At 40.3% G+C, this 19,351-nt stretch overlaps 1 protein-coding gene and 1 long non-coding RNA gene across 16 annotated transcripts in view; one reads left to right on the top strand and one right to left on the bottom strand.

Annotated features, from left to right (window-relative positions):
- LOC111929010 (bifunctional heparan sulfate N-deacetylase/N-sulfotransferase 3) overlaps nt 1-19,351 on the top strand; it is a 255,816-nt gene that overhangs the window by 23,218 nt on the left and 213,247 nt on the right. For 2 of the 13 annotated variants that reach the window (XM_086888063.1, XM_086888072.1), the window contains exon 1: nt 18,939-19,129. The exons of 8 other annotated variants lie outside the window; for them this stretch is intronic. The gene's annotated coding sequence lies outside the window, so the exon portion shown is untranslated. Of the gene's footprint in view, nt 1-18,749; nt 19,130-19,351 lie in introns of those variants that run through there. 3 more of the 13 variants (XM_086888070.1, XM_086888073.1, XM_086888076.1) reach the window with 3 other exon arrangements.
- Nucleotides 11,253-18,757, bottom strand: LOC111929008 (uncharacterized). Of its 3 annotated transcripts, none has more exons than XR_015286593.1 (4): nt 18,586-18,757; nt 16,450-16,598; nt 14,791-15,556; nt 11,253-13,606 (listed from the first exon to the last, which is right to left on the bottom strand). It is a non-coding gene; the product is annotated as an uncharacterized LOC111929008 (long non-coding RNA). The 3 variants fall into 3 exon arrangements; XR_015286594.1 differs by having other exon boundaries at nt 14,791-14,971; XR_015286595.1 differs by lacking the exon at nt 14,791-15,556.

Below are 19,351 nucleotides of genomic sequence, written 5' to 3'. Positions count from 1 at the left end.
TCTGCCTGATAGTCATAATTTCAAAAGTATTTAAGATAGCTATACAAGCTTTTAATATGCTGAATATCAGGTCAAAGATGAAGTGTTGGGCTTCAGGTGATGAAACCAATTTAGTTATAATTAATGGCACTTTGATTAAAATGGACCAGAAGAGCAGGAGCCTATTCCTTAGCAGTAATCACTTTTAGGAATTTTGTTACTTTTTTTAGAGCTAGTGGATATGATACCGAGAAGCATTATCAAAAAGTCTGCAGTCTAAATTAAACTAATTTGCTATATTTTAAATTGGGTGTGTCAAAACATGTAAAACTGCTTTTTAATTTCCAGATGATGTCTGCAAAGCTGTGATTGAGTGCTGTGTTGTAGGTGGTGTGTGCTGGGGCAGGGACTGCTTCCAGACCTGTCCACTGATCTGACAACAGGGCTCAGATACCTGGTGGAAGATTTAGAGCTCTTCTTACAGCCTGCCCTTTCCATCTCGTAGCTCAAAACAACCATCTGCACCCCCCAGTTAGAAATTTGGTCCCTAATTCTTTGGAAAAACCGGTGTAGATGTAGATGGGCACACCTGAGTATTGTAAAAAATGTGGCAATGAAAAAAACAGACTTCAAAAGCAGTTGTAATCCCTTCTTATTAATAACGTGACCATTGTGGGTGAAGCCACTCTATGATTTCTGTGCAGCAGAATCAGACCTGCTCATTTTTCCAGGAATCCCTTACTTGCCCTCTGTGAGACATTCCAGCTCAGAATGTGGTTATGTTTGCCCTTGGGAAGAAAGAGTTCACCGTTTGTTAGGAACTTTGTGTTTCAGAACATGTTCTTATAGGGAATTTTTGGCAGCTCCATGGGGCTCTGAGCTTCTGGTAGTAATGCATCCCTAATAGCAGAAGGGGTTTGCTCGAAGCATCCGAGAGAAGCTTGCCCTGAGACAGTTTGGGAATCTGGGCAGTCCTTTGGGAAAGGGTGATTGATGCTGAAGTTGAATTAGGTGCATTCAGCTTTCCAACTACTGGAGCTCAGAGATTTCAGTTTCCACACAACAAGCAGAGACCAGAACAATATCACTAGCTTCTTTTCTTTCTCCCACCCTCTTTTTCTCCCTGACTAGAAAAGCTTCTTTATGAAACAATTGATTAGGAGTTCTGAGATTTCAGGTTTGTGATAAGTGTGTTGGATCTTTAGTCTTTCCCATGGGAGGATTACCCACAACTGTTCCGACTTAGAGGAGAGATATTCTTGAAAAGATTTTATTCACCCTTTTATGTCTGTCATTCAACAACTTCAGCAGAAGAAAGGAACCTAAGGAGATTAGGAATTGCACACTCTCCGTATTATCAATATTTCTGATAGCAGAATTGGTCTGTTTGATGTAAATTATAATGACTAAGATTTGAGTAATAGTTCTTGGCTGTTTATGATCTTTTGAAGTTGCCAAGTTGGAATAATTTAGGGGTTTAAAGAAGTGTATTGCTCTTTGGTTAATACCTGCCTCTTATCAGGACCAGCATAATTTATTGTTGCCTGGATGAGACCAGCCTACACCAATAAACCTCCATTTCAGCGTGTGTGTTGATGTGCTTGTTCAGTGGTAATGCATGCAAATCCCTGATGATGTTCCTGGAAACTGGTTGGGTTTGGTTTTTTTTTTTTTCAATTAATTACTTTATCTTTTGTACCGAAAACTGGTTTTCTCCCCTCTTGTATGCAGAATATTTAATTCAATGGTGTTTCTCAGCCACTCAAAAGTAAAATGTGCACTTATCTTCTTGACAAAAGTGGGATTTTCTGGGTTTATTCCAAGGGTAGGAGAGAGAAATTTTAATTACAAATCCTGTTTCATCAGTTGATTTTCATTGTGAGGGGGGCCAAATCAGTGGTAATGTGCACTAGAGTTACTTTTCCTATAGTGCAGAACAACCTCAAATGCTCTCAGGGATTCTTTATAGGTAGAGGTGTTTCAATAGGATTTGTATTTCTGTTGTTAGTAACATTCCCAGCTACCTGAATAGAGACACTGTGCAGGTCCTTGCATGTTTTTTCTCCAGGGTATTTTTGTGTCGTGATCTCTGGGTGTGAACAGACCTTTTCTCAGCTGTTTGCTTTCCTGTTTGACCTTGCTGTTTCCAAGCAGGCATTCCTGTTAGAGACTTAGGACCTGAGAGGAAGAACCAAACCAACCAGGAGAAAGGGGTGGAGGGAACTGGAAGTTCAGATTACATCTGAGTTGTTGGAAAATTCTAATAGAGAAATTCCTAAATGAAGTGTTAATTGAGCCCCTCCCCTTTGAATAAGCATAAATAGTTTCTTTCCCATCGACTTGCCACTTCTTTAGAGGATTTAATTATCACCTAGCCAGAAGGCAGGGACATCATTACACCTAGAGAGAGGCCATGGGAGAGGGAAGTAGTCACTTTAATGAGATGGAGAAGTCAGCTGATGAGGAATACACGTATAATTTGCTAGAGTGCTTCTATGTGTGTGTGTATACATGTATACATTTATTAGTGTAATGAAGGTGACATTGAGTGTTGAAGCTTAAGGTATCCAACTTCAGTGAGCTGAGTGATGTTTTGTTACCCTCCCAAGTTCTACACAGTGTGCTTTCAGTCCTTTCTGATTTAAACATTTAGCTTTCTTCAGTAGTTCTTCCTTTTGTTAATATCATGTCCTATTAAAAAATAGTATTATACGTGGGTTTCAATTTCTTAAGTCTCTAATAAATTGCTACTATAGCTATTTGCTTTTATTAGAATAATTGTTTTATATTAACGCTTTGTTTTTTGAACTGTGGGATATTTCTACTAACATTGGGGTTCTTGAGACTGAATACCTGTGTACTGCTGTGTTGCATTGGTGATTGATTCCCTGCAGCACTAAATCCAGTTACTTCCTCATCTCTAGCCTTCTGAATTCCTGCTGAATTTCTTTATAGCTACTCCCTGCAGGTCAAAGGAAAAAAATTCTCCTCCAGTTTCACAGGTTAACCGGAATAAGTAAGAGAAATAAAAACTTAGATTACTAGTAATTTCTAAACGCTATTTCCCATAAATTCATTATGTTCTTCTTTCAACCACATGGAAAAAGAGATTATGCCAAGTGGTTGATTTGGCTTTTTTCAATATCTTTTCAGTGAACTGCAGTCATTCTCCTTGCTTGTTGCCGTCCTCAGGCCTGAAAGCCTATTTTTTTTTAACCCCTTATCAAATGGAGGAGACTCCACACTGCAGCAAACCATTCAGACCACTGAAAGATGTTCTAGACCTTCCATAATTCCCTCTGCTTTAAAGCAGCAGTGAAAGGGCAGCTGTTAACAAGCAGTTCTCTTGAGGCTTAGGAAGAGCTGGGGAAGCCGGTGGGTCCTTCCATGGAACTCATTCTGTATCCTGAATTACCGTCACTGCAAGGGAGGAGGGACCAAAACTGCACCCAGTTTCAAAGAAGCAGCAGTACAGTGGATTTGCACGAGGAGCTAATGATGTTTCAGTCTGCCTTTTTTGCTCCTTTTTTTAGTAATTGCTAATATTCATGTCTGGCTTTGCACTTCTGGGTACTGGATTTATGTTTTCACAGCGCTCTCTACCCTGACCTTAACATCCTGTCCCTGTGTATTAGTGGCTGGCTTATCACTGTGGAGCCAAAATTATTTTTTCCCTTGTGCATCATTTTACAACAATCCTTCCTGAGTTTCATCTGCCATTATCTCACCCCATCCCTTGGCTGTGAGGTTTTTTTGCACTTCTTCACAGCCAATTGCTATCTTTACCACCATGAATAACAGTAGCATCCTGAAAGTTTGTCATCACACTCTCCGCTCCTTTTTCCTGGTAACTTAAAAACATGCTGAACACTGGGGTCTCTCATAAATCCTGTGAGACTCTGCTGAGTATCTCTGTTTGGAGAGAGAAATGGCTTTTACACTGACCTTCAATATCTTCTTTTTTTTAATCAGCAATTTTATTCGTGTGAGTACCTTCGTTCTCATCACTGCTCAGCCTGTTTGGAAAAACTTTTAAAGAATCTTGTAGGAGGCTTTTTGGCAATCCATGTATGTAGATTAACCTCACCTCTTTTATACATATTGTTCTTGGCTACATAGGTAATCAATATGTTTTTGATACATGCCTTGCATTTATATAAGCTGTGCTGATTGCTATGTAATAGATCTGATTTATTGTGGCTTTGCTGATTTGGTTTTTTTTAACAGCTTCCAATAAGTTCCCTGGACCAGATTTCAGAATAATTGGGAGAAATATTAATAATGAAAAATAGTAATTTTGGAGGAATTTGCCATGAAGTTTTAATTACAAGTCTTCCTGGTCATCTCCTCATGTTCTGCCAGCAAGATGGCTTAGCATGACAATGCATACCGTGCATAAATAATTATAATTTCATTTTTCATCTCTAAATGCAAACTCCGTGAATTTGGTGTCTTGACTGCTGTTCATACTTCCGTGGGCTTTGGATCTGACACTTGGACATGCTGCAGGTCCTGTGACACACTGCCTGTGCAAGGCAAAACTCCCAAACAAGGGAGTTCTGTTCTCTGGGAGTGTTTCTTCTATGTTGTGGCTCCCTAGCAAATTTGAATGAAAAGAAAATGTAGTATTCCATGACATGCTTCCCAGTACAGTAAAAAAAGTAAAAATCCTGCTCAATTTGCACTTCAAGAGCAGATGTGACCTTGCTGTGTTTTGGACAGATCAGTAAACAGCCACAGTGTCCTCAGTCATTTAAATTGTTTTCATGACTGCTTTCTGGGGAGTTAAAATAGAAAGTCACAGTGCTGGATTTCTCTCACTTCCTTATTCATCCTTTCCAAGTTAGAAATAAATAAATAGTTATGCAGTTACACATCTCAGATTAAAAACCAGAGTCACTTCTTGGAAGTCCATTTGTGACAGGAGCCCGTTGCCTTCCTGTATTTTGCCACGTTTTTGCAGGAGCAGACCCTTTGGAGTACGATGCAGCCTTTGGGTCAGCTCCCACTGCACAGCCCTGGAAACCCACTGTGCTGGAATCCTCAGTGTAATGGGCTTCACTGGTTTTGTCCTTTCTGGAGTTCTGGAAGGAAGCTGGTAGTGGAGGTAGAGCTGTTCAATGACTGATCCTCAGCAGATGACAGATTGATACAGGGTGAGATGATAACTTGTCATTTGGACTCTGTGGAGTCAAACTGAATTGGAAAAATGAACTAACACAGTGTTCAAACATCCTTTATTGTAAATTTTAAAGAGGTGTTAAAACACATGTATGATTTCATATTCAAGCAACTTTTATCTCTCACCTTCTACAAGAAAAAAACTATTAGAACCAAGATGTGTACAGGACAATTTAAAGTTAATTATATTCGAAATAATAAAACCCCTTTCATCGTAGGCGAAATTAAAGACTCAAATAAGTTTTCTCCGGTACTTGTACAGAGGAAAATCTCCAGTGCTCCAAAGGATCGATGCATTCTGTTTTAAAAGCCTTATGCCTGGTAGTGAATTGTAATTCCCAGATATTTATGTTTACACTGCTTCACCTTTTTATAAAGCGTATGTAACATGTAACTAAATCTGAGATGACACCCCTGGTTGCAAATGCATTTTGTGAAACCGGAGCTGTGTGGCGGGAAATTAAGTAAACAGTCATTCCAGCCATATAGCAAAGGAATGGGAAATGTTCTTCCTGCTAATTTACACATGCAAATTAGATCAGGTTCTTTTATCAATAAATCAATACAGCTTAATGAATTCCTTGGGTGGAATTCAAATATGGGAAGTGGAGTTGGTTAGGAAGAAAGCGGTCTGTACCTTAGTTTAGGTGGCGTTCTCAAATCTTGTCCTGAAACGCTGTGGTGGTTCTGTGTGCAGTGGCTTATCGTCACCAAACTCGCTTGGCTGTACGGTAAACACTTCATTTCTAGTAATACCAGCAGTCTTGTTTTTCCTTCTTCCTTTCACCTGAGTGCTCCCATCATTTCCCTGTGGTGTGGCTGTCTGGGCTGGCTGGCTCTGGTGGCATTTTCTGTGGATCCCTGCAAACTGGAATTCATTTTGCCACTTGATCCTTGCCTTCCTCCAGCACATCTCGCTACCGGCTGGCCACAAGCTATGTGGACTTGTCACTGGCATCCTTTTCTTTTTTCTGCCTCCAGTGAACTCAGGTTTAGAAAACTGGGTAATCATTCCTGTCAAAAGTCTTTCTAATGACCAAGACTCAGTGGGTGTATAATTTTCTGGACAATAAATATTTGCTCAACTTATTTTAATCATCTTAGTTAATACTCATCATCCTGCCACCCTCCTCAGTGACCTACAGGAAAATATCTTAAATATCTTAGATGTGGGTATGGATGCCTAAAGTTAGGTTGATGCTTCCAAAAGTGCTGTAGCGATCATTCCAAATATAAAGTGTCATGCTTCTTGTTTTGTGAGAGTCATATTGACGTTTTATGTGGTTTATATAATAGAGTGCACTTAGAAAAAATGGAGGAAATTTGTTCCTTTAGTGGGTAATAGCACTTATTTGTCTAGCTGCTTTTAGTGACACCAAGTTCAGGCCATCTCAGCTGCCATCCTTACCATAATGCATAACACATTGATCTATTTATATAAATAGAGATGTTTTATGCATCTCCATGCAAAGAGGTTCTTTAGATCACAGATTCTGTGAGTCAAAATGAAGATCATATCTTCTTTGAGCTCTTAGATTTTATTTTTTTCTCACTGGAAATTGAAACTTTCCCAAATGCTATTATCACAAATGTTTTCCAATGTGGTTGTGTAGATATTTGGATTCCTTGCTGGCTTTTTCATGGTTTTCAAGTTACCTCACAGGACCGGTAATAAAGGTAATACAAACTGCACATGGCCACAAGGTGTAATTATCCAAATGGATGGACATGTGAAATGGCTGGCTGAGGATTGTCTCTGAGTAGTCATTTGCTTAAGGTTCTGAGATGCTATGGAAAATTCAGCAGTTATTGCTATTTACCTGTCTTGGTTTGGTTTTGAAACATGACATCACTGTTCACCCTTGGAACCACCTTCACAGCTGTTCAAAAGCACAAATTTCATCAGCGTCATACTAAAACTGATTTTACAGGCTGATATTTGGTTTCTGTTTAATTGCTTGCAAAGGCAGAAAGCATTCTTTCCCAGGCTGAAAGAGGTGGAAAGATAATAACAGCACTTAGCCCACAAATAAGAACACCAAACAAAGATCACAATGGTTTCTATAAAATCTCAAATGGAAGCTTAGCTTAACTAGCAACTGACCTTGTGAAAAAGGAGCTTTTTTTTGTAATGTGGTCTTGAGTTCAAAGGAACTGGGTTCATTTGGCACTTGATGATCAGCGTGGTCAAGGACGAGGGATTGTTTTACTGAGAAAAGCTGCTCACAATCAACATTTCTAAATCACTCCAAAGTGAAAGGCATAATGAGAAGGGAAACATCAAGTTAGAAACAGTATGATAAAACATGGTAAAACCAATTGGATCTATGGAGGGAAATAAAAAGCTATGAATGATGAACCTTGCAGGGAATTTTTGTCTGTTGATGCTGCAGCTCTGAAGATGATGTATTTTGCATCTTTTGAAGTGTTCCTGTAAAGAATTTTGGGGTGAATTTCAAGACCTGCAAGAGGATTACTACTTAAGTTATCCAGACACTATTACAGGTTGCCAGAAAACTTGTGGCTGCTCCATCCCTGGAAGTGTCCAAGGCCAGGTTGGCAGGGTCTTGGAGAAACCTGGTCCAGTGGAAAGGGTTCTTGTCCATGGCAGGGGAGAGCAACAAGATGGGTTAAGGTCTCTTCCAACCCTAAGTATTATAAAATTCAAAGGTCTTAGTAAACAGCTGATTCTTTCCCTTTTGGAAATTCATCCTTTACTTTTATTGAGGTTTTGGAAGGGATGCAGCTTGAAAAGAAAGACACACAAACAAGCCCTGCCTCTCCTCGGTGTATGCATCATGGAGAGAAAAGCAGCAGGAGTTTATTTCCCTCTAGGAAAATATCATAGGAAAAGCATTTAAATCACAGAACAGCTCTAGAAATACTTGACCTCTCAGCAGATGATGTGTCCTGTCTTTATCTTACTGGCAGTATTCCAGGGAAATTTTCAAAGTTCTAAGGTATAATAGAGGAGCATAAAGATTAACTGTGTGAAACACAGGTGGAATAACTTGTGGGTTTTAACGGAAGTCTCACACCTGAGAGCAAAACTGGTTCAGAGCTCTAAATCATCATCATCCACGAGGGTTAAGGGCATAACAAATCTGTTATGTGCTAAATATGTTTACTGCAGGTAAGTAATACAGAAAGGAATTCTGCATGAGGACTGCTAACTCTGGTACACCGCATTTCCACCTGACTACTGCTGCAGTGCTCTCAGGATCCCTCTTTGCTCATTTTTAATAGACCTGTTTGTATTGCTATAAAACAGCTGCAAGGGTTTTTGTGCTGTGTTGTGACAGGAAAATCTGGCCCTTAAATCACAGAAGTGAAAGAAATGAGCTAACTTATAGTGGTTGAGTAGAAATTTGTGTTGCATATGAGATTTGTATGATTCTTTCTTCCTCTAAATGCTTGGCAGACATAAAAAAAAGGATGCATCAGTGCTCATATTTCCTTAAAATCAGATGTATCAAGTCTAATTCATGCAATAATGCGCCATCATCTTCTATGCAATTCAAATACAGTGCATTGTCTTTTATGGTGACATCCTTCTCAACATTTGCAAAGAATTTAGTGAGCTATTTTCAGGTGTTCATTCTGGGCTTTTTGGAAGGTCTGAACAAAAGTACTTCTGATGAGTAAAATCTCTGTTCAGGATTGTTATTACTGAATTCCTGCAGGATGAGACAGACAGGTGTCCATCCCTTGCTGCCCCCTGTAGAAAAATGCAGTGAGATTTGAAATCTGTACCTGTATGATGTAGCACGTATCCATTAAACTCTGCTTAATTACATCTAAACAAGTGCCTCAAGAGCAAGTTGAGAAAGGAGAGGGGTAGTTAGGGGTGCAGAAGGAAACAGCCTCACCTATTAGAGATGACCTGGATGGCGTTTCCTGCCCCTGAATTCTGCCAGAATTTTGTTTACAAGAAGAAAAGAGCAGTGCAAAGGGCATTCAGCAAGGTCTGTGAAGCATCCTGGTGAAATAGCCATGTGTTTTTCACAAGCTTTATGGTATCTTTGAGATTGTAAACTATTTCCCAAAGTAATTTCAGCTCCAGGTTAATGTTGGACAGAATCTGGGAAGGGGGATGGAACCGAAGGTTGTGCTGTGTCTTTACAGTCCTGAGCAAGGCTTAGGTTGTTTTTCTCCTCTATTCCCAGCTGGCTCCCATGTGCATTCTCAGTTGAGTAGCCTGCTTGATTATAGACTTTATGATTAAATGGCTGAGCCTTACTGTGAAGGTTATTTGGTATTTTTGTGGCTGTTTGAACTCGGCAGTAGCGAACAGTCTGTCCCCTGCAGTGGCACTGAAGGCTGGAGTATCATTTTAAATGCCTGAGGACAAATCCTGCAGCGCGATTCCATTGCGCGGAGAATAGCAAAGCCATGGCAACTCTGGTGCACTGCGGCACAAGGGCAGCTCACACTTAATCCCAACTGTTCTATGGGGAAGAAGGTGGAAGACAGAGATGTCAGTGTGCTGATGCACAGTGCTTCACCAGGATACATTTCTAAACTCCTGGGAGTTTTTCCACGGGCAGTGCTGAAAGCACTCATATGTGAAATGCCTGGTTTTGGGGGGCCCTGCTTGTTGCTAGCTCTGTAAGCCTTGGTGTGTGCCCAAGCAGCATGTTTTATTTCAGATTCAAATTCCATTCAATTGAATTTCTTATTTCAGCTTCAAATTCAATTTTCAGATTCAAAAATCATTTGGAGCGTGGAATCACAACTGAGAGGAACACGCTGTGGACAAAGAGGGAGCTTAGAAATTTATGTATTATGGCAGGGAGGAGGCAAGTGGCTAAAATCTGCTGAGATTTCCTTGTGAGTTACTAGGTATTAGGCAAGTGTTCTGGATGAAAAACAATAGGCATTACAGAGGGATGGAAGGGGCCAACTGGAGTTCTAACAGAGACTGAAAGGACTTGAGGCACCTGCAGTGTTACAGTGGACTCCTCTCTATGGGTTTCCTTAATTGCTGTTCATTGCTGCTCTGTGGAGCTTTAGGTGTGCAGAGAGACACACATAAAAAAGAATCACAATCCAGATGATTTACTGAATCTTTCAAAGCATTCATTTTTATAATTTCACCTGAACAGAAGCACTCTAGCCTGCTTCTTAAATTGATTTAAGCTTTTTATTTTCAGTGCTCTCCTTACACATGAACAGCTTACACTCCCCTTTTAAGAAAATTGTACTGCTGTGTTCTAGCAAAACCCACGGATTAACTCTGCAGATGCTGCTGATTAAGGGTTGTGTTCTCTGGGTGTTATTTCAGTTCCTGCTCCTGACCAGAGCTAACACAAAAATCCCTTTTGAATTTGTCCTTAACAGGAAGTTATTCATTTGTATCTCTATTATCCTTGTTTTGACTCGGTCCTTCAGCAGTACTTTGATAGATTGGATCCTCTGTGGATTATTCCTCCCCAGAAACATCAGATTAAGTAACAGGAAAGGGATTTTTAAGGCAAGACTGGAGTTTTAAGTGGATTCCCAGTGACTGACCTGCTGTCAGAACCAAGGAAAGGGTGATGTGGGTGGGAGAAAAGGGGAAAAGCCCTCTATGAGACTAGAGTAGGGGGACGGGACAAACTGCATGGGACTGTATAAAACGTATTCCAAATGAAATAATAATAGGAGTGCCACAGCAATGGTAATAAGATTGTGGCTGATATCAAGGTCAAGCTTCTTTTCACTGGTCTGGAAGTCAGTGTTCTTCATTATATTAAGCCAGACGAGGATTAAGGACATGGGGGATTTACATTTTCACACTGGTTTTATGGCTTCATCTAAATATGGTGTGCTTTGTTGTGTTCCTTTTAGTTACAATTTTTTTTAAACAAGTGTGTGAATGAAAAATGCAATTCCCAAGAAAGAAATATTTCTACAATTGAAATATAAAAATCATATAAGTAGACAATAAACAACAATCTAAAAGATATTTTCAATTATGTTCTGTAAATGGCACATAGGTGACATGTGGAAAAAACACATTGGAGGGACTCAGGTCTGAACTGTGCGTGGTTTTTGGATGCTGATAACATCTACCCTTTCACAGTAGCAGTAAATATGAAATATAAGTCTTGCTTTTATTTCATCTATTTATTATTTTTTTCCAGTGCTGTCTGCTACATTTTCTTATACTTGTTAAAACACAGATTACATGAAGCATTCTAGATGTTTTTGGTTGGTTACTTGTCAGGCCAAAACTTCAATTTTACCTTAAATCCCTCTTCTGGAAAATATGGGACCCAGTAGCATTGAATTTCTCTCTTTTGATCCAACTAAATACAAGAATATTTTTCTTCATTAAAACCGTAAGTATTTAATATAGTGTGAGGGTAAACAGGAAATCTATCACCTTCCATGTACAGCTTAGATTCTTCTGGAAATAAAACTATTGCTGCAGATACTGATTATAATTTTCAGTCTTAAAAAAAAAAAGAAATCCAGTGTTTCTTTGCTATTGCTGCTGATAGAATAAAAAGAGCTGGGTGAAGTACAGGCTCCATGATGTAACCAAATATATTGGAGTGAGAGGGAGACCAGCCAAGAAAAAAATAGTTACCCTGAGGGAGAATAGCACTGCATGAAAATCTAGATAAAGGGAAAAAAAAACCCCACTAAAATCTTTAAGGTTAGCTATTTTATTTCCATTTATGAAATATAGCCCCCAAATGTTTGTTTTTACCGCAGACAAGAGATTTTTATCTTTTCTCAACCTGCAGTAAAATACAGAGGTTAAAAAAACAGAAGTTGTGCTTTTGTCCTTGAGAACTTAGAGCACAGCTAATAGTTGCTTGTTTACATTGGGCATAAACTTTACATTGCAAGTTATTTTTCCTTTTTTTTTCTCTGGGTAAAGGACTTAACTCTATATACATGGATTTCTAGTTTGACCCTACCTTCTAATGTTTTATGCTGAGGACAGCAAGAGAATGTAAAAGAAGCAGACAGACAAAATTAATTTAATAACAGAGAGACATATTCCATTGAGAAAGCTGTGCTAATCATGGAGCATGTGCTACATGATTTGCATAATGAAGTGCTGAGGAGTCATGAACTATGAAATTCAACATCTCAGACAGTTTTTATTCTTTCTTCATGTATCTGTTAGTTTTAGGTCTTTAATTATACCATTTTAAATGTTAAAAATGCACAAGTTTTAATTAGAATTTTAGCTGCATGTCCATGTATAGACTTCAGAGATCAAGCTACCATCAGAGCAGTAAAGCAAAAGAGAAGAATAGGGTGTGAGTATGAAACACCTTTTCTGTTTATTTTAAATACATATTTCTCTATTTTAACTGCAGATTCATTCAGGCAGCTGTACGAAAGAGAGCACTCAGGGAAACAGCACCATTAAATTTTTTATGGATTTTGTGCCCAGCTCATCTCCTTCTTCTGTTCTGAGCCATCACTACTTTTCTAAAATCTCCCCATGACTCTTAGACATAGTGGTGGCTGGTTTTATTTTTTCATTTGGAGCTGTTCCAGCTTTACTGTCATCACATTGTCTGTGACTGACACCCTCTTTCAAACCTGCTTTCGAACCATTTGGACCTTCTCACTTGCTGGTGCCTCAGCATGACAGTGCTGGCTACTGTCACAAAGCCTGAAACCCTGAGATCGTAAAAAACTACCTTGTTCATAGTTGGAATAAAAATATATTTTTTCCTTTTACCTACATGAAGGGTGAGTGCACAGCAACCATGGCTGTTCATTGTGGGCTTTTATTTCAGACATCTGATCCCCTAAGCACTTTTTACAGCATTGCAGGAGCTTGACCTACAAAGTAGCTTTGTTTTTCTGAAGGAGCATCCAGCCCTTGTCCTTATTTATTTTCCCTCAGATGTTTTGCAGGAATTTAAAAGACTTTCTTCTACACCTGGTTTCGTTCTTATCTGAGCCATGCATTTCTGAGGCCATTTAGGAGCACCTGCCTGGTATTCCTTGATAAACAGTCACTAAATGTGTGGTCCTTGGAGAAGGGACCCACCATGAATGAGACTGATCCTTTTTGCTGTGGTCCCAGCATTTTTGCTTTACTTAGTTGAGTGGAGGAGCATCTTATAAGATGAAAAATAGCTGGAAGTGAAGCTATTTTACAAGGAAGCATAGAGCAGTGGTGGGAGCACTTTTCTGGAGAAGAGGTACTGTGGCTGAAATGATATAAATTGATGGCTAGTTAGTTTTTAGTTGTGAGAAACGATCTACCTCAGAATCTTGAGCTTAAATCTGCTGCAGGGGTGTCACCACAGCAGCTCCTTTTCCTGGGGGCAGCTGTTGGCACTCCAGCTGGTGTCAGCGCTCAGGGTGGGATATCAGCTCACCAAATCCACTGCCACAGCTGACTTGGTTCTGTCTGACAATTGTATCAGCTGCTCTAAGAAAGTCTTAGAACTCTTCCCTGCAAATCTTGTTCCATTTGGAAAAGCAGCTGTTAAAAATAATGGGAGCAAAGGGAATTTGTAGCCCCTGTAATGGTTACAGCCGGAATTCTCGGAGATATTCTGCCAATACTTTTAGTTTTTAGCCATTGAACAATATATCTTGACAATAACAAGATTGTGCATATTTGTCTGCAAATTTAACAAGTTGTGAATATTTACCTCTTGCTGCAGGCCAAAGTAAATTTTAAGTTATGTGAGATTTTGGTTGTGTGTGTGTGTATAAAATGTGTGTGTGTGTGTATAAAATGATTGTTATTAACTACCAGGCAATTTTCTTTCTTTTCCTGGCTATAAAATCTCTTAACAGGAAAAAATCCAACATTAATAATACTACATCAAAGGGAATCATATTTATGACTAGAGGAGAACACTGGCTGACTCCCTGGAAAGTAACATTTCACAGTTTATGTTGACAAGTAAATATTTATGACTGTGGGATCACAGAACACCAGCAAAGTCATCAATAAGGGATCCTATAACGGTGTGAAAGCAAAATTCTTGATAAACAACATTTTGCAAACTTAGTTTAACTGTATGATGCCTTGTTAATTTTGGTAATGGATGGTGACAGTGGCATGAATAAGATATATTATGTTAGTCAAATGGAATGCATGTGCTGAATGCACAAGTTTAACCATCCGTACCTGCACAATAAACCTAATTAAATGGTGTGTCATCAAAGATGATTTAAATGAAAAGATAATGAAGCAAATCACATGAAAAGTGTTCAACAAAATTTATTCTGAAAGAATAGGAAAGGTTATTATAATTAGAGAAGTAGTCCTTCATGATAATCACTTTTTTAAATGTCTCATTAAAGCCAGAAACTTTAGAAAAATCAAGGAAACTCAATTTTCAGCTTCGGGCAACAGACAGGATTTTTGTCCCCTCTTTTTGCAGAAAGGGATATGTATGTTTACTGATCAATGCCGAGGGAAAGCTTCAGGTCTGAAAATTTATGGCTTATGGCTCTTTCTGTTTGTCTGAACAGGATCCTGATTGTCTCCCTCATGAAGCTTTCCAAAAGAATTTAGGGCAAGTACCTTGCAGATGACCATAAAATTCGTACCGCTGATGAGAACAATGGCATTTCTATTGAGACACTGGTCAATACTTTGTTCAGAGTAGCAACAAGCTGTGAAAGTGAACTAAAGAAAAGGAAGAGACTTGCAGAGCTCTTCTGAGCCAAGAAGTCTTCTGTTTTGCACCCTTCAACTTGTTGTTTGCGCAGTGAAAGAGACATTTGGCAGTGAAGAGACTCTCACCAGGCTCTGGACTGCAGGTGTTTAATTGTCCAGGACAATTGCTTGTGTGTGAAAGATGATGCTAAATGGCACTGGAGATGTAGTCAGCTTATCCAAAAGCAGAATAAAACGCATTATTAGTCCCCAAAGGTAGCTAAAAGTGCTTTCTTCAGGAAAGTTTCAGCGACCTTCCCCTCATGGAAGGTTACATGTAACCCATTCCTTTTTGCCGTGGGAGGAGAACAGACCTAACAGCCAATTGTGTGCTTCTTACTTGGATTAAGTGAAAGTGATAGACACATTACTGAGCCACAGATTTCAGGACCAGGGTGTGATGGCATCCCCCTCTTGACTGCTTTTGTTTGAGGGATTTCCACTTTCTTTGTTCCCTGATTTGAAATAATCATGGTACCTTTTTCCTTGGAGCTCATTCCCAGATTTATCTACTTTGTCGCCAGCTGAATTCCTTGTCACTTCTGCCTTCCCCAACACAAACACATGTTTAGACCATTTCTCCAGTTCCAATTTATTAAGTTTAGGTTGTTATTTCAGGTCTATCTCAACCTCATTGGTGTTCTGAGATGCTGCTGTGATCCTGGTCTTTGTTATTGCTGCTCTGCAGTGATTCCCAGCACAGCCAGACTGCCTTTAAAGCCTGATGTGCAAGTCATGTCAGGGGTGAAAACCAAGTAACTGCAGCAAAGAAAACACGTACAGATACTTGCATCATCAACAACCAGATTAAGGTACCAATTCTTCAACAGCTCTAGCATTTGGAGTCTAATTTCCCAGGGTCTTGCAATTAATATTAACTATTGGTGGATACTTCCTGAAAGATCCATCAATAGTTAAAAATGACATGATTTTTAAGGAAGATTTCCATGGTGTTTATCCCTTCAGTGCTTTCCTGGCTGAAGTGAGGCAGTGCAGTGGTGCTTAATGAGATCACAGCCATGTCTGAAGTGTGACCTGCTGGCTGGCAGAAGGCAGATACTTAAGAACAAATCCCAGTAGGTGGTTTAGCTTTTAAAATAAGGTTTCATTTCCACAAAGATTCTGAGATCTATCGGCAAAAAAGGCAGGAGAGAGAGATTGCAGTGCACCCATCTGAAATTTAATCAAGAAGTTAAACTTACTGTAACCAAGAAAAATCTTTTGTTATAGAGTGCTGCTTTATGGGTACTCTGTGAAAATCAATAGGGAATGGCAAGCTCTATACTCTTAAAAATTTTGTGTCAAAATCTTGCTAACATATCTAACTTAAGACATTAATATGTAGTCAATAATTATTCCATCAGAAGTGTTATAATGTATGATTATTTCCAAGTAGAACTTCAAACTGAATTCTTAATAACTTTCTTTTATTTTTCTTAAATTCATTTCCTAATGACAGACAATAAAGCAAAAAATGAAAAGGTTCTTTGTGGGCAGAGCATCTGAAGTAACTGCAGCTTCTGGTTCTGATCTTGGCAGAAATACTGCCACATTTCTATGAAAGCCTCTTTCTTACTGATCAGAAATGAACAGAGATAATTTTAAAATTGGCTCTACTCAGAGTGTTTTTCCCTCCCTTTAAAGCGTTGTACCTGTTTTTTGTAGGTTGGTTTGGCTTGTTTTTTTTTAAAGGGCTGTCTTCTCAGAGAGTTGCATTAATTCCAAGTGGTTTCTTCTTCCCAGGACATGCTTGAATGGCCCTGATGACATCTCCTTAGAGTCTGAGTTTCTTGAATATGACCTTGAACAGACAATAGAACAGCAGAATCTTAGAATCTGTTTCTTTTCCATTTCACTTTGCTGGTAGCTGGTTCAGTCTCAGAAGATGCAAGTATAGTGGATCTCTATGTACTGAGGTGCCCAAATGTTCCTGGAACAAAAATACTCCTAGGAAAAAAAAATGTACACAAAAACCTAGGTGTCCATTGGCTTTGTGACAGCACCTGCAAAATGTCAGGTCACTGTGCTATGGAAATGCTGTGCCTTGGGGGAGCTTTTATGGCTTTCTTTAGTGAACAGTACGGGTTTTCTAGGGTCTGTCCTCTCCTTGTTTCAGTCTCCTTGCATTTGTCATCTTTCCCTGAGATGCAATCAGACATGTAAAATATGTTGCATCTTTTGTTCTGCAGTGTAAAAGCGGATTTTACTGCAGTCAGTATGCTTTCAAATTTGAAACTACTTGGGGTACCAATTTTTTTACCATGGCTTTTGGAAAATGGTATTGCACACAAAAACTGTTGTATTTGCACACATGACACGTGCATCCTCTTCTGCAGACAAATCTCCCTGGAGTCATGTGCTCTGACCAAAAAAAAAAAGACATGGTTATATTTTTTGATATAGCTTTTAGATTTATGGTTAGAAACCAGTATTTTTACTCAAGAAATATTGACAAGATCTTGTGTTCTGCCCCTGAGGAGCTGGACAAAGCATCACCATAAAGCACAACGAATGGGTCTAACTGTGTGAGGTGAATCTGCTGAAGACCACAGCTTTGCTTGCAGCCTGTGGTTAAAGGAAAGAAGAGCTGAATCCGGGGGGGAGAATGTGAATAACTGTGTAAGCAAATTGACATGATTCCATCTGCCCAATTTGGGTGATTCCCAAGCCGAGGCAGTGTTTCTCTCGCCTGTCTTTTACAAAGAAAACATGGACATTTCCAGGGACACAAGTGGCTGAAACAGTTTGTCCTTGTTCAGGCTGTGTGAGAGCTGGCAAGTCCTGCTGCCTGAAAGCCCCGAACCACAGCCCGGGAGCCCCGGTGCAGTCCCGGACTCAGGATGAAAGATGCTGTCTGCCGAAGTACGGAGTCTGGTTTTGCTCCGTTTTAATCTCTTTATCAGTCCTGGTAGGACTAAAAATGGAAGGGTCAAGCCAGAATGTGGTGTGCTACAGGCAACAGTAGCTCAGCTGACAGATAAACCTGCCTAATCCAAGGGGAAATGAACTGGGTGTTTTTGGTATTGCTCTGTTACTTGTGGTCTCTCCAAGGCTGTACTTCTGGCAAGTGTTACTTTGTGTTGTTTCCTCTATGCCTAAAAGACTAGGTAGGAACTTTGTTAGGACATGTTCCACTTTGTCCTTAATATACAGCATATAAAGAGAAAATAATGCATTCATGCATAAAAATCCCTTTATGCCAGGATTCCATTTGAGAGCATCTGGGAAATTTTGAAAGCTTTATTAGAGAGCGACGAGGTGTGTTACCTGAAACACAGACTAGATACTAAATTACCTTGTCAATCTTGTTTCCTTTCCTTCCCTCGCCTCTGTTGCTTTTTTTTTTTTTTTTTCTGTTATTTGAGCTGCCTGGTACAACCTCACACTTATCCTTCAGAGGAAAAGCGAGTCCATCTGTCCTTTCCTCTCGGTGTAGAGATTAATACTGTACTGTCAACATGTTGTTTCCCTCCCCAGGCTGGCCCAGCCATTTCTGCGAGGAAGGAGACTCGCCTCGAGTGGTTTGTCAGGGCTTTCAAAAAGCGATTGATGCGCTTTGGTATGGGAGAGCAGAACTGTGTTACTGCCATGGTTACAATTCCCCCGCGGCTAACAGATAGAGTGGTCTTTTCCCAATATAAGAGTGTATCTTGTAGCCAAAATGGTGCTTAAAAACCCCAAATGTGTCCTTTTTTTTTTTTTTTTTTTTTTTTTAGCAGCCTCCTCAGGATGCAAAGCAACAGCATCGCTGGTGGCTTGCATTAACTTGTGGCCTATGTGTTCCTTACCTTTATTTTGTTTTGAGGTGACTTGATGGAAGAAGACCAATATTATGGCTTGTTTTCGCTGCTTTTAGCTTTTTGCATTGACTGGATGGAAACCGAGAGTACTCCTGAGCCTCTGGGGATGAAGCGCGTGGCTGCCAGAGCTGTGACACGAGGGGAAGACCAGCCCCAGCCGTGCCTCAGGCTCTCAGGCGCGGTGTGAGGAGATTGAGGGATTTCCCAGCCGTGCCTCAGGCTCTCAGGCGCGGTGTGAGGGGATTGAGGGATTTTCCCCACTTTGGCACCGGGCGGAATTGGCGCCAAACCCGGGCTGCTCCTCCCGTCCCCTCACAAGGGCGCTGCTCCCGCCGCTCTCTGGCGGCCCCGCCGGCGCCATTTTGTGGCGGCGAGGTGCGATGGCGGCGCGGGCTCCTGAGGGGCGAGCGAGCCCTTCCGTGCGACCTGAGAGGGGTTTAAAAGGGCACTTCAGCTCAGGGGGATGGTTCAAGCCTTGTCTTGACTTGGCAGAGAGAGAAGTAGCTGAGAGGTGGGTCCCGGTTGGCAGGAGGTGAGTTGAGAGAAGATGCTGGGTCTTTGTTCCCGCTCCTGATCCGTGAGGGGAGGCTGCAGCAACAGCAGGGTGGGCTTTGGCTATTTCCAAAAGGCACGGCTAGTCATTGCTCTCCCTGGAAAAATTTAGTGCAAGTGCTGGGAGGTGGCAGAAACAAGGTGCCCGTTTGTTTAATAAATAATTCTTTCGAGGGACTGTCTATCACGAAAGGGGCATAGA

The sequence above is a fragment of the Cyanistes caeruleus genome, chromosome 5, assembly GCF_971803275.1.
Source record: "Cyanistes caeruleus chromosome 5, bCyaCae1.hap1.1, whole genome shotgun sequence".
NCBI classification, from domain to species: Eukaryota; Metazoa; Chordata; class Aves; order Passeriformes; family Paridae; genus Cyanistes; species Cyanistes caeruleus.
Note: the sequence above shows the minus strand (reverse complement) of the source record. Positions and strands in the feature narration are given on the sequence as shown.